The 15,932-nt window shown below is 43.7% G+C and overlaps 1 protein-coding gene across 7 annotated transcripts in view; it reads left to right on the forward strand.

Annotated features, from left to right (window-relative positions):
* Positions 1–15,932, forward strand: part of ZDHHC20 (zinc finger DHHC-type palmitoyltransferase 20) — an 86,949-nt gene that overhangs the window by 14,509 nt on the left and 56,508 nt on the right. The window lies entirely within an intron of this gene.

The following is a 15,932-nucleotide window of genomic DNA, read 5'->3' on the forward strand; positions in this document are numbered from 1 at the left end:
AACTCAGCATGAACAATAATTAAAACAGCATCCATGTAGATTTCTCTGATCCAAAAAATGAGAATCAATGCTTTTCAGTAGATGAAAATACATTAAAAGGCAACAAAGAAGAGAACTAATTCAGCATCCAGACATAAATTAAATATAAATAAATATCTGCTGAATAAAAGAAACTCCAAGTCAAAAGTTTTTTTTTTTTTTTTTTTTTTTTTTTTTTTTTTTTTGAGATAGAGTCTCGCTCTGTCACCCAGGCTGGAGTCCAGTGGTGTGATCTCGGCTCACTTTAATCTCTGCCTCCTGGGTTCAAGCAATTCTCGTGCCTCAGCCTCCTGAGTAGCTGGGATTACAAGTGCATGTCACCACACCCAGCTAATTTTTGTATTTTTAGTAGAGACAGGGTTTCACCATGTTGGCCAGGCTGGTATTGAACTCCTGACCCCAAGTGATCCCCCCGCCTTGGCCTCCCAAAGTGCTGGGATTACAGGCGTGAGCCACCATGCTCGGCCACGTCAAAAGTTTTTAAAACTCAATAAAAACAGTCAAAGAGCAGGAAGATCTGAAATAAGAGCTGTTCAAACTCAGGAAAGAAATGGAAAATAAGACAGTATCAGAAATGAAGACTAAACTACAAGATGCCTAAAGATGAACAGATGTGATTGAAGATACAGTGAAGGCATAGAGGATAGAAATGGAAAAAGCCAAGAATCTGAAATCATGATAAAGGGAAAGGTAAAAGGATTGGAGGAAAAAATGATGGATATACAAGCTAGGCTAAGATTCATTATTATAATTCACCATCTTAATACATCATTATTTCCACATATACCAAAAAGGTATTTGAAAAGTCCAACACATCCATTCTTGATAAACAATAAAATAGGGATACATAACGTAAACAACGTAAACAAAATTTATGATACCTAATGTAAACAAAATTTAGGTACACACAAAATGCTTGATAAAATTCCACTATAAAACCAAGAATAATGATGCCTACTATGTCTATTACTTGGTAACATTGTATTGACGGAATTAATTTTACCATATTCATTCAAGAGAAAATAATCAGGAGCTTGAGACTTTGGAAAAGGGAAAGCTATTTCTGTGTGCAGATTATCTGATAGTGTATGTTGAAAAGCCAAGACAATAACAACAGAAAACCTAGACGAAAAGAATTGAGTAAAACGGCAGAATAAAAAATTAGCAAACAAAACCCAATACTTTTTATATATACAGTAATTTAGTTTGAAAATATAGTGGAAGAGGGCTGCGTGCGGTGGCTCATGCCTGTATCCTAGCACTTTGGGAGGCTGAGTTGGGCAGATCACGAGGTCAGGAGATCAAGACCATCCTGGCTAACACGGTAAAACCCTGTCTCTACTAAAAATCAAAAAAAAAAAAAAAAAAAAAAAAATTAGCTGGGCGTGGTGGCGGGCGCCTGTAGTCCCAGCTACTCGGGAGGCTGAGGCAAGAGAATGGCGTGAACCCAGGAGGCAGAGCTTGCAGTAAGTGGAGATCGCGCCACTGCACTCCAGCCTGGGCGACAGTGTGAGACTCCGTCTCAAAAGAAAAGAAAAGAACATCGAGTGGAAGAGAACTGTCCATATCCGGTAACATCAAAAAGAGAAAATACCTTAGGAAAAAAAACAAGAAAAATGTCACATTCACAAGAGGAAAACATTCTTAAAAGACCCAAAATGTGACTTGAACAAATGGAAAGACGTTTCATACTTTATGTTCGTAGACAGAATAATTCAACATTACAAAGATGCCGGTTCTCCCCCAGTTAATGTATAAATGAACTCTAATCCCAGTAAACATTTTTTGTTTCTGGTGCTAGACAAGTTGATACCAGAGGTCTTATGGAAAAATAAGAAAGAATAAGCAACCAGGAAGTCTCTGAAAAATAAGAGCAATAAGTAGGGGAATTCCCCCAGATTTTAAACCAAAAAGCCTTATAATTAAAACTGGGGAGGCAGGAAGTATATGAGAACTTTCTACTTTCTGCCCAATTTTGCTGTGAACTTAAAACTACTCTAAAAAATAGTCTCTCTCTCTGTTTTTTTTAAACTGTGTGGTATGGTGCATGGACAGATGTATTGACTAATGGAACAGTATATAATGTCCAGAAATAGACTAATTAAAGAAATTTAGAATATTGTAAAAATAGTACATCAAATTACAGAGGAAAAGATGGGACAACTGGATACGTATTTTCTAAGAGTAAAATCAGGTCCATACCTCATGCTATGTTTTAGTATAAACTCAAATGGATAAAATCTTTCTTTTGTCATACACACACACACACACACACACACACACACTTTTTGTTTTTGAGACAGAATTTTGCTCTTGTCACCCAGGCTGGAGTGCAATGGCATGATCTCGGCTCGCTGCAACCTCAGCCTCCCAGATTGAAGTGATTCTCCTGCCTCAGCCTCTCAAGTAGCTGGGACTACAGGTGTGTGCCACCATACCTGGCTAATTTTTGTATTTTTAGTAGAGACAGGGTTTCACTATGTTGGCCAAGCTGGTCTCAAACTCCTGACCTCAGGTGGTCCACCCTCCTCGGCCTCCCAAAGTGCTGGGATTACAGGCGTTGAGCCACTCCACCTGGCGGATCTTATATTATTAACTTTTCATTTTAAAATAATTTGACTTTTGAAAAACAGTACAAACAATTGTCATATAACCTTCACCCACATTTTCTAAGTGTTACTATTTGTCATATGTGCTTTGTCATTCATTCATTCATTCATTCATTCATTCTCTCTCTGAAATGTATGAGAGTAAGTTGTAGAGCTAATGCCCCTTTACCTATGTTTACCTTTATTTCCTAAGAACAAGAACACTGTGTTTTTTGAAGATAATTTTCACCAGATGTGGCAGTTTTTTTTTTTTTTTTGTTTTGTTTTTTATATGGATCAGTGATAATAACTCAATCCTCTATTTGACAAAGAAGAGGGAGAAGGAAGAGGAAGAAAAAGAAAGTGGGATAAAGGATCAGAAAGGGAGGAAAATAGAAAAAATTAGAGTATGACTCCAGGGTAGACCTGTTTTGTTGTCATTGAGTTGGTTGGTTGGTTTGTCTGTTGTATTCTTCATGTTTCGCCAAGTTGGCCAGACTGGTCTCGAACTCCTAGTCCGAAGTGATCAACCCGCCTCGCCCCCTAGAGTGCCGGGACCACAGGCGTGAGCCACCACGTCCAGCCCCCACATTGCTTCTGGCCTCCATGGTAGACCTCCCAGACGGAGCGGCCAGGCAGAGGAGCTCCTCACTTCTACCCAGACACGGGGCGGCCGGGCAGAGGGGCTCCTCACCTCCCAGATGGGGCGGCCAGGCAGAGACGCTCCTCACTTCTTCCCAGACGATAGGTGGCCGGGCAGAGGCGCTCCTCACTTCCCAGACGATGGGTGGCCGGGCAGAGGCGCTCCTCACTTCCCAGACGATGGGTGGCTGGGCAGAGGCGCTCCTCACTTCCCAGACGATGGGTGGCCGGGCAGAGGTGCTCCTCATCTCCCAGACGATGGGTGTCCGGGCAGAGGCACTCCTCACTTCCCAGATGGGGCAGCCGGGCAGAGGCGCTCCTCACTTTCCAGATGATGGATGGCCGGGCAGAGGCGCTCCTCACCTCCCAGACGGGGCGGCCGGGCAGAGGCGCTCCTCACTTCTTCCCGGACGGGGCGGCCGGGCAGAGGCGCTCCTCACGTCTTCCCGGACGGGGCGGCCGGGCAGAGGCGCTCCTCACTTCTTCCCGGACGGGGTGGCCGGGCAGAGGCGCTCCTCACTTCCCAGACGGTGGGTGGCCGGGCAGAGGCGCTCCTCACTTCTTCCCGGACGGGGGCGGCCGGGCAGAGGCGCTCCTCACTTCTTCCCGGACGGGGCGGCCGGGCAGAGGCGCTCCTCACTTCTTCCCGGATGGGGCGGCCGGGCAGAGGCGCTCCTCACTTCTTCCCGGGCGGGGCGGCCGGGCAGAGGCGCTCCTCACTTCTTCCCGGACGGGGCGGCCGGGCAGAGGCGCTCCTCACGTCTTCCCGGACGGGGCGGCCGGGCAGAGGCGCTCCTCACTTCTTCCCGGACGGGGTGGCCGGGCAGAGGCGCTCCTCACTTCCCAGACGGTGGGTGGCCGGGCAGAGGCGCTCCTCACTTCTTCCCGGACGGGGGCGGCCGGGCAGAGGCGCTCCTCACTTCTTCCCGGACGGGGCGGCCGGGCAGAGGCGCTCCTCACTTCTTCCCGGATGGGGCGGCCGGGCAGAGGCGCTCCTCACTTCTTCCCGGGCGGGGCGGCCGGGCAGAGGCGCTCCTCACTTCTTCCCGGGCGGGGCGGCCGGGCAGAGGCGCTCCTCACTTCTTCCCGGACAGGGCGGCCGGGCAGAGGCGCTCCTCACTTCCCAGACGATGGGTGGCCGGGCAGAGGCGCTCCTCACTTCCCAGACGGTGGGTGGCCGGGCAGAGGCGCTCCTCACTTCCCAGACGGGGCGGCCGGGCAGAGGCGCTCCTCACTTCCCAGACGGTCGGTGGCCGGGCAGAGGCGCTCCTCACTTCCCAGACCGTGGGTGGCCGGGCAGAGGCGCTCCTCACTTCCCAGACGGTGGGTGGCCGGGCAGAGGCACTCCTCACTTCCCAGACGGTGGGTGGCCGGGCAGAGGCGCTCCTCACTTCCCAGACGGTGGGTGGCCGGGCAGAGGCGCTCCTCACTTCCCAGACGGGGCGGCCGGGCAGAGGCGCTCCTCACTTCCCAGACGGGGCGGCCGGGCAGAGGTGCTCCTCACCTCCCAGACGGGGCGGCCGGGCAGAGGCGCTCCCCACCTTCCAGATGGGGCGGCGGCCGGGCAGGGGCTGCAATCCCAGCACCCTGGCAGGCCAAGGCAGGCGGCCGGGGGGTAGAGGCTGCCGCGAGGCCAGACCACGCCACCGCCCTCCAGCCCGGGCAACACCGAGCACTGGGTGAGCGAGACTCCGTCTGTAGTCCCAGTACCTCGGGAGGCTGAGGCGGGCAGAGCACTCGGCGTCAGGAGCTGGCGACCAGCGTGGCCAAGATGGCGAACGCGTGCCTGCATCCAAAGGAGAAAAGGCAGGCAGCGGTGGCGGGCGCCGGCAGTCCCAGGCAGTCCGCGGCGCGGGCAGCAGCAAGCCGAGTAGATTGTAGCCTGGGCCAGAGAGGGGAAAGAAAGAAAGAAAGAGAGAGAGAGAGAGAGAGGAGAGAGAGAGAGAGAGAGGGAGGGAGGAAGGGAGGAAGGAAGGAAGGAAGGAAGGAAGGAAGGAAGGAAGGAAGCAAGCAACACTGTGTTTTTTTTCCTGAGAAACAGTCTTACTCTGTCGCCCACGGTGGAGTGCCGTGGCGCGATCTTGGCTCACTGAAACCTCTGCCTCCTGGGTTTGAGCAATTCTCGTGCCTCAGCCTCTCGAGTAGCTGGGATTACAGGCACATGCCACCACACCTGGCTAATTTTTGTATTTTTAGTAGAGATGGGGTTTCACCATGTTGGCCAGGCTGGTCTTGAACTTGTGACCTCAGGTGATCCACCTGCCTCAGCCTCCCATATTGCTGGTATTACAGGCATGAGCCACCGTGCCTGGGAATTAGAATATTATATAACCAGAGTGCAGTTATTAAAATCAATAAATTAGTATTGATTAAATACTACTCTTTAATCTGTAGGCCTATTCAGACTTCATTTGTCCACTCAGTTCCTTGTTCTGCTCCAAAGTTCAGTCTAGGATCACATATTGCAGATGTCATGTCTCTTTAGTGTCCTTATATTCGGAAGAGTTCTTCAGTCTTTATTTCATAATCATGATTTTTTAAGAGTACAGGTTTGTTTTACTTTGTTTTGTTTTGTTTTGAGACAGAGTATCACTCTGTTATCACTCTGTTGCAGTGCAGAGTGCAGGCTGGAGTGCAGTGGTGTGTTCGCGGCTCACTGCAGCCTAGACCTCCTGGGCTCAGGCAATCCTCCTGCCTCAGCCTCTTCAGTAGCTGAGACCACAGGCATATGCCACCATGCCTGACTAATATTTGAAATTTTTGTAGAAACAGGGTCCCACTATGTTGCCCAAACTGGTCTCAAGTTCCTGGGCTCAAGCAATCCTCTTGCCTCAGCCTCCTTACGTGTTGGGATTACAGGCGTGAGCCACTGCACTCGGCCAAGGTTTATTTTTTAAATGTTCCTCAATTTAGGTTTATCTGATCTTTCCTCATGATTAGATTCAGAGAATTGCAGGCATGCCTTGGTGGGAAAATTGCAGGTTTGATTTCATACCACCACAATAAAGCAAATATCAAAATAAAGCAAGTTACACAAGTTTTTGGTTTCCTACTGCATATAAAAGTTATGTTCACCCTATACTGTAGTCTGTTAAGTGTGCAATAGCATTATGTCTTTAAAAAATGCTTTTTGCTAAAAAATGCTAGCAATTAGCAATCACCTAAGCCTTCAGCAAGTCTTGATCTTTTTGCTGGTGAAAGGTCTTGCCTCGATGATGATGGCTGTTGGCTGATCAGGGAGGTGGTTGCTGAAGGCTGGGGTAGCTGTGGCAGTTTCTCAAAACAAGACAAGAACGAAGTTTGCCACATCTGTTGACTCTTCCTTTCACAATATTTTTCTGTAGCATGTGATGCTGTTTGATAGCATTTTACTCACAGTAGAACTTCTTTCAGAAATTGGAGTCAGTCCTCTCAAACCCTGCTGATACTTTATCAACTAAGTTTATGTAATATTCTAAATCGTTTTTGTCATTTCATCAGTGTTCACAGTATCTTCACCAGGTATAGATGCCATGTCAAAAAAACCATTTTCTTTTCTCTTCCATAACAAGCAACTCCTCATCTGTTCAAGTTTTATCATGAGGTTGCAGCAATTCCATCACATCTTCAGGCTCTGTTTCTTATTCTACTTCTCTTGCTGTTTTCACCACATCTGCAGTCCCTTCCTCCACTGAAGTCTTGAGCTGTTAAGCGTCATCCATGATCTTGGACTGGAATCAGCTTCTTCTGTTCTCCTGTTAATGTTGATATTTTGACCTCCTCCCATGAAAAACGAGTGTTCTTAATGGCATCTAGAAATGATGACTCTTTTCCAGAAGGTGATCAATGTACTTTGCCTAGATCCATCAGAGGAATCACTGTGGCATTGATAGCCTTATGAAATGTATTTCTTAAATAAATAATAAGACTTGAAAGTTGAAATGACTCCTTGATCCATGGGCTGCAGAACGGATGTGTTAGCAGGCATAAAAACAACATGAATTCCTTGTACGTCTCCATCAGAGCCCTTGGGTGACAAGGTGCATTTTCAATGAGCAGTAATATTTTGAAAGGAATCTTTTTTCTGAGCAGTAGGTCTCAACAATGGGCTTAAAATATTCAATAAAGCTGCTGGGTGCAGTGACTCACACCTGTAATCCCAGAACTTTGGGAGGCGGAGGCGGGCGGATCACGAGGTCAGGAGATTGAGACCATCCTGGCTAACATGGTGAAACCCGTCTCTACTAAAAATACAAAAAATTAGCCAGGCGTGGTGGCGGGCGCCTGTGGTCCCAGCTACTCAGGAGGCTGAGGCAGGAGAATGGCGTGACCAGGAGGTGGAGGTTGCAGTGAGCTGAGATTGTGCCACTGCACTCCAGCCTGGGCGACAGTGTGAGACTCCATCTCAAAAAAAAAAATATCAATAAAGCATACTGTAAACAGATGTGCTGTCACCCAGGTTTTGTTGTTCCATTTCTAGAGCATAGGCAGAGTAGATTTAGCATAATTCTTCAGAGCCCTAGGGTTTTTGGAACGGTAAATGAGCTTTGGCTTCAACTTAAAGTCCCCATCTACATTAGTTCCTGAGAAGAGTCTGCCTATTCTTTGAAGCTGGACATTGACTTCCTCTCTCTGGCTAGGAAAGTTCTAGGTGACCTCTTCTTCCAATAAAAGGCTGTTTCATCTACAGCAAGCATCTGTTATTTAGTGTAGCCACTGATAGGGTGTGGCTCTGTGCCCCACCCGAATTTCACAGTGTGAAAATGGACTAATATAGCTACCTTCATCAATTATCTCAGCTAGATCTTCTGAATAACTTGCTGCAGCTTTTACATAAAAACTTGTTGCTTTGTCCTGTACTTTTATGTTATGGAGATGGCTTATTTCCTTAAACCTCATAAATCAACTTCTGCTAGCTTAAGACTTTTCTCCTGCAGCTTTCTCATCTCTCTCAGCCTTCACAAAATTAAAGAGAGTTAGGACTTTGCTCTGAATTAGGCTTTGGCTTAAGGGAATGTTGTGGCTGGTTTGATTCTCTGTCTATAAAACTCAAACTTTTTTTGTATCAGCCTTGTTGCACTTTCTTATTCATCTATTCACTGGAGAGTACTTTTTTTAAATTAACTAATTTTTTTATTATACTTTAAGTTCTAGGGTACATGTACACAATGTGAGCCAAAGTTAATTTTAATTTTCTTCAAGAGCTTTTCCTTGGCATTCACAAGTTGGCTAACTTTGGCCCAAGAGGCCTAGCGTTTAGCCTGTCTTGGTTTTTAACATGTCTTTCTCACTAAGCTTAGTCATTTCTAGCTGTTGTCAAGTGACAGGTGTGTGACTCTTCCTTTCACTTGAACACTTAGAAGCCATTGTAGGATTATTAATTGGCTTGATTGCAGTATTGTTATGTCTCCGGGAATAGGGAGGCCCAAGGAGACGGAGAGAGATAGAGGAATGTCTGGTTAGTGGAGTGGTAGAAACACTACATTTATTAAGTTTTCCATCGTATATGGATGCAGTTGGTGGTACTCCAAAACAATTACAATAGTAACCTCACAGATCACTGATCACAGAGCACTAGAGCAGATATTATGATAGTGAAAAAGGTTGAAATAATGTGAGAATTAACCAAAATGTGACACGGAGACACAAAGTGAGCATGAAGTGTTGGAAAAATAGCACAGATAGACTTGCTTAACGCAGGGTTGCCACAACCTTCGATTTGTAAAAAACATAATGTCTGCAAAGCACAATAAATCGAAGCACCTTTTGAGGTGAGATGTGCCTATATGTATTTTCAGCAAGAATATCACAGAAGTAATGCTGTGTCATGATAACATTTTGGGGATCGTTAATGTTGATCAACACCTAAGGTAGTGTGTGCTATGTTTCTCCATTCTATAAAGGTACAGTTTTTCTTTGTAATTAATATTCTGTTAGACCACCACATCACTCGGATTCTTTTTTGAGGAAGGACTTGTTGCTCAGTTTTGGTCAGTGCAGTCAGCAGATAGCTTCCAGCACTTTCAGCATGACTCATATCACCCAAGGTCACACCCTTCCTGGTGCAGCTTGCACACAATGCCTGAGTGAGGTGGGGTGGGACTGCCCACTTCAGAGCTCCCTGCGGGTTGCTGAAGCTAGGCCTACATTGCAGTGAGATTGCTCCCTTAGCCCAATTATACCTCTTCCCCCTTCCTTTCACATATGCTGGTCCCTAGTAAATACATTGCACCCCAAACTCTGTCTTAGCATCTGATTCCAGAGAACCCAACCTGAGTCATTTCTTACTGGGAGACATTTTGAAACCCTGTGAATAATCTGTTTGTTATTACTTTCACTTACTCCTTTTAGCATCTATTGAGAATTCTTGCTTGAAACAGTTATTATTGTGCTGGTTGCCAAATGGTGGTTTTCTAATTCCACGATTTCTGCTACATTTACTAGTTAGAATTCTACTGTATGGAAGAGATTATCCTTCTCCCATTTACTTATTTATTGATTCACTCACATATGTCAGCATGCACCGGCAAATTCTATTTTGTGAATTATAATCTAACATTTATTTTATTGTTCAATTTGTCCCAGATTTGGCCAGTAGGAGCCGTTTCCATCTTGTTTCTGTATGCTTTGATGTGTCCTTATTGTTTTTTTAGTACTTCCTTTCTTTCTGGCAACATATTTCAGCATTGTTTGATACTTTTCCTGCCCCTGGAATTGGTCACTTCAACAGGGACCAAGAATGAATATAAAAAATGGAAACATTCAAACATTAGAAGAAAATATGGGTGGATGATCTTAAGGCAATGAGGAAAGCCTGTAACATCTCAGAATCACCAAGCCCAATAGAAAAAACAAACAAACAAAAAAATAAGCAGATGTTTCACAGGAAAAAAAAAATGGAAGTGACACATAAGCATAAGAAAAGATACTGACCCTCACTTATAAGATAAATACGAGGTGAAATTACCCTGCCATACCAAAAGATTGAAAACTTCATTGAGTAGACTGCAGAGAAACAGTCAGTTTCATTCATTGCTGGTAGAAGTATAAAATGGTACAACCCGTATAAAAGGGTTTTTGCAAAAAGCTAAAGACATGGTGGACAGATTTACTTTTGGTTCAGTAATCCCACTATTAGGAATCTATACTGAAGATAAACTTCCACAAATAAACAACACATGCACAAGGTTATTTGTTGCAACACTGTAGTAGCAAAGGATTGGAGACAACACAGATGCCCATCAATAGAAGGCTGATTGTATAACTGGAATATCCACACAATGGAATATTGTGCAGTGCTTTAAAAAAAAAAAAAAGGATGTCTCTGTGCTAATGGGTAGTGATTTCTAGAATTTGTAGGACATTTCAAAAGACATCTGGCCTGATCTTTTCAAAAAGTCATCATCATATGGATTTAGGGAAGATGATGGTAATAGTGCATTATTTTTGAGTCACTCCAAATCACTGCATAAAAACAGAACATGAACAGTATCTGTAGCAAAACTAGTTTGCTAGAGAATGACAATGAACTTCAGACAACCAAATTGACTGCAGAGATACAAATTAAACTCTAATATGAACATTAAATATTTATTTTCTTGTGGACCCAAGACTAAGACTAAATGAGGAATAATGTTTGAAATGGATACTATATGCTTTAACAATGTAGGTTCAGCACAACTACTAGAGAAAGGAGAGAGAATATGTGAAAAACTTATTCAAACTTTTAAGTAATTGTATTACTGACAGTGTTATTGGTGTCATTATCTTGAGATTATTGGGTAAGCAATATGGGATATTCTAATTCTTCATCCCTTGTGTCCTTGAGAACCAGAATTCTCAATGGAAAAAGGAGATACAAATGTGAGATAGAAGATGTTAAGTAAAAACCCTGTAGACTTTAATTTTAATTGGAAATGTCAGTATCAACTTATCAGGTGTTTAATCTTCCTTTTAAAATGGTATGCATGTGCGCGTGCACGCGCACACACACACACACACACACACACACACACGTAGGAAAGGAAAACAAACCCTGTTGATTACCAGACTAGTCATTTATGTAGAAAATCCCAAAGAAACTGCAAACAAGCTACTAGAACCTATAAGTGAATTTAGCCATTATACAAGGTCAATAAACAAAACTAAAACATATTTCTAAATAGTATTCTATAGCAATGAGTAATTAAAATTGGAATTTTTAGAAATGCTGTTTATAATAGCATCAAAAACATGAAATATTTTAGGGATAACTCTAACAAAATATGTGCAAGGTTCTGTGTGATAGAGAAAATCTAAAATGGAGAGCTACGCCATGGTCATGGGCTGTAAGACAATATTTCAAAGACATTAGTTCTCCCCAAATTGATCTGTAAGTTTAGCCAGTCAAAATCCAGGCATCAGCCAGTACTGGATCTGCCAGAACAAACAAACAAGAAACAAAACCAGGCAGATTTTTGTTTGTGAATTCCTGCCCCCCACCCCCACCAGGTGGAGTCTTGCTCTGTCGCCGAGGCTGGAGTGCAGTGGAGTGATCTCGGCTCACTGCAAACTCCGCCTGCCGGGTTCACACCATTCTCCTGCCTCAGCCTCCTGAGTAGCTGGGACTACAGGCGCCCACCACCACGCCTGGCTAATTTTTTGTATTTTTAGTAAAGACGGGGTTTCACCGTGTTAGCCAGGATGGTCTTGATCTCCTGACCTCAAGATCTGCCTGCCTCAGCCTCCCAAAGTGCTGGGATTACAGGCATGAGCCACCATGCCTGGCCTTGTTTGAATATTTTTTTAAGGAACTCGATAAGATGAATTTAAAATTTACATGGGCCAGACACAATGGCATGCAAACTGTCTAGCTACTTAGGAGGCCTATAGTCCTAGCTACTTGGGAGGCTGAGACAGACAGATTGCTTGAGCCCAGGAGTTTGAGACTAGCCTGGGCAATACAGCAAAATCCTGTCTCTAAAAAAGGTAAAAATAAGTAAATATTTACATGGAAATGCAAACCTAAAATAGCCAAAATACTTTTGAAAAATAATAATTTGGAGGACTCATACTATCTGATTTCAAGATTTACTGAAAGCTATATGTAATCAAGACTGCAGTATCTGAGTAAGAATGGACATATAGATCAGTGGAACAAAATAGAGTTCAGAAATAAACCCTTACACGTATAGTCATTTGATTCCCATAAAAAAATTCCAGGCTGGACGCGGTGGCTCACGCTTGTAATCCCAGCACTTTGGGAGGCCGAGGCAGGCGGATCACGAGGTAAGGAGATCGAGACCACGGTGAAACTCCGTCTCTACTAAAAATACAAAAAAATTAGCCGGGCGTGGTGGCGGGTGCCTGTAGTCCCAGCTACTCGGAGAGGCTGAGGCAGGAGAATGGTGTGAACCCCGGAGGCGGAGCTTGCAGTGAGCCGAGATTGCGCCACTGCACTCCAGCCTGGGCGACAGAGCGAGACTCCGTCTCAAAAAAAAAAAAAAAAAAAAAAAAAAAAATTCCAAGTTAATTTAATGAAGAACAAATAGTTATTTCAACTAACACTGTAAGAACTATTCGCCATTCATATGTAAAAAAAATTAACCTCAACCTTTACCTGTACCATATACAAAGTATCAACTTTTAAAATGGGTTACATGGCCAGGCATGGTGGGTCACACCTGTAATCCCAGCACTTTGGGAGGCCATAGTAGGCGGATCAGTTGAGGTCAGGAGTTCAAGACAAGCCTGGCCAACATGGTGAAACCCTGTCTCTATTAAAAATACAAAAAAGTTGGCCAGTAGAGGTGGCTCATGCCTGTAATCCCAGCACTTTGGGAGGCCGAGGCAGGTGGATCACGAGGTCAGGAGATCAAGACCACCTAGGCTAACATGGTGAAACGCCATCTCTACCAAAAAATACAAAAAAAATTAGGCATGGTCGTGGGCGCCTGTATTCCCAGCTACTTGGGAGGCTGAGGCAGGAGAATGGTGTGAACCCAGGAGGTGGAGCTTGTAGTGAGCCAAGATCATGCCACTGCACACCAGCCTGGGCTACAGAGCGAGACTCCGTCTCAAAAAAAAAAAAAAAAAGTAGTGGGACATTATGGTGCATGCCTTAGTCCCAGTTACTTGGGAGGCTGAGGCAGGAAAATGGCTTGAACCGGGAAGTGGAGGTTTTAGTGAGCTGAAATCGCACCACTGCACTCCAGCCTGGGTGACAGAGCGAGACTCTGTCTCAAAAATAATAAAATAAAATATGAAATAAAACGAGAGCAAGACTCTCTCAAAAATAATAAAAAATATGAAATGATATAAAATGAAATATATTACAGACCTAAATAGAAGACCTATAAAACTTCTAGAAGAAAGCATATGAGAAACTGTGACTTTCATAGGTTGGCAAAGATTTCCCAGGCATGAATGATAAAAGAAAAAAATTGATAAATTAAGACTTCATCAAAATTAAGAGTTTGTGCTCTTCAAAAGACACTGTTAAAAAATATAAAGAGGCAAGTTATGGACTAGGAGAAAATATTGGCACACACGTATCAAGATTTGTATCCAGAATATATAAAGAACTCATGACTCAATAAGCAATACAGTTAAAGACGGGCACCATTGAACATATAACTTCACAAATAAGGGATAGTGATTGTTAATAAACACATGAAAAAATGCTGTAGTTATTCGAAAAACACAAAAGTAAAATGAAGATACCACTGCATATTTTTTAGAACAGCTAAATTTTAAAAATTATCAATTCTAAGTATTGGTGAGGATGTGGAGCAACTATAACTCTGATCCGTTGTAAGTGGAAGTGCCAAACACTTTGTGCCAAATACAGCCACTTTGAAAACAGTTTGGCCGTTCCTGGTAAAGTTAAGCACACATTTAACATTAGACCAACAATCCCATTTTTAGATATTTACTTAAATAATGAAAATTGATACTGTTTGGCTGTGTCCCCATCCAAATCTCATCTTGAATTGTACTCCCATAATTCTCCTGTGTTGTGGGAGGGACCCAGTGGGAGATAATTTGAATCATGAGGGTGGTTCCCCCATACTGTTCTCGTGGTAGTGAATGAGTCTCGAGAGATCTGATGGTTTTATCAGGGGTTTCTGCTTTTGCATCCTCATTTTCTCTTGCCTTCACTGTGTAAAAAGTGCCTTTTGCCTCCAGCCATAATTCTGAGGCCTCCCCAGCCATGTGGAACTGTAAGTCCAATTAAACCTCTTTTTCTTCCTAGTCTCGGGTATGTCTTTATCACCATCGTGAAAATGGACTAATACAAAAATATTATGTCCACGCAAAGGCTTGGTGAATACACGAGTAATCATAATAGACAAAAAGGTGAAATCACTCAAATGTCTATGAACTGATCAATGGATAAAGTTGTCGTACCTCCATATAACAGAATGCTATTTGGCAGTAAAAAGACAAGCAGGGACTTCCAGTTCTGAGACAAGATGAAATAAAGACTCTTCTTCCTTTTCTTAGTAATTACAACTAAAATCCCTGGAAAATGTACAGAAAACAAACCTGTGAAGACTCTGAAAGGTAGCAAGAAGAAGCCAGATCAGCTAGGGACCTTGCCACCTGAGGAATAATATGGTGGTGTGTTCCCTAGATTTTTTTTCTTCATATATGTGCCAGAGAAGCTGTCAACCTGGAAACACCAATGAATACAGACCAAAACAAACCCTAGAAAAGACCATTTTTATTAGTCAAGCCAGGAAAGGGACAACCTAGTACGACAGAAAACTTGTAGACAATAACTGCCCTACTCTAGCCAAAAACAATAGACAAACTATGCTCCATCCCCCACTCTCACCAGCAAAGACTGAGTATTGAGCTTAAGACTTCCCCTGCTTGCCCAGCTGCAACAAGACACCCCTCCTGTGTCTCTTCCCCAACATTCCTGCTGAGAGAGTATCAGAAAAGGTGAAGCCCTAGTCAGGAGCCTAGATTTTCATTCCCACTGGGCAGTAATGATGTGTCCCTTTCATCCCCCCACCCCAAACAGTAACAAGTTCCCTCTCATGGTGTCAATGGAGGCTATTTGGGAAGCACTAAGAGGCACCTCTACCCTTCTCAGCCAAGATACATGTGCAGAAGCCTAGCGGGGAGCTGGGACTTGGACTCCCACCTGATGGCAACAAGGTGGTGCTCCCACATCTCTCACTGCATGGAGTCAGACGAGGCCTGCAAAAACAAATTTAAATAAGATCTAGAGTCTCAGCATAATACTAAAACATTTCAGGATAGAATTGAAAACCATCCCTCCTACCAAGAGCCAGGAAAACTAATTTAAATGAGAAAAGACAATAGATACTAAAACCAAAAAGACACAGATGTTGGAATTACTCGACAAGGACTTTAATGCAGCTATCTTTAAAATGATTCAATTTGTAATTGAATCATGAAAAAATAGAATTCTCATCAAAGAAATAGAATATCTAAAGAACCAGATGGAGATTTTTAAACTGAAAATACAATAGCCAAAATTTTAAAAAGTCAACTGAACAGCAGAATGGAGAGGGCAGAGGAAAAAAGTGAATGAACTTGAAGATAAAACATTAGAAATTACCCAATCTGAACGAAAGAGAGAAAATATACTGAAAAATAAAAATGAACAAATCATCAGGGACTTGTGGGACTATTTTTATATTTGTACCATCAGAGTCCCAGGGGAGAAGA

Source organism: Symphalangus syndactylus, chromosome 15 (genome assembly GCF_028878055.3).
Source record: "Symphalangus syndactylus isolate Jambi chromosome 15, NHGRI_mSymSyn1-v2.1_pri, whole genome shotgun sequence".
In the NCBI taxonomy this organism is placed as follows: Eukaryota; Metazoa; Chordata; class Mammalia; order Primates; family Hylobatidae; genus Symphalangus; species Symphalangus syndactylus.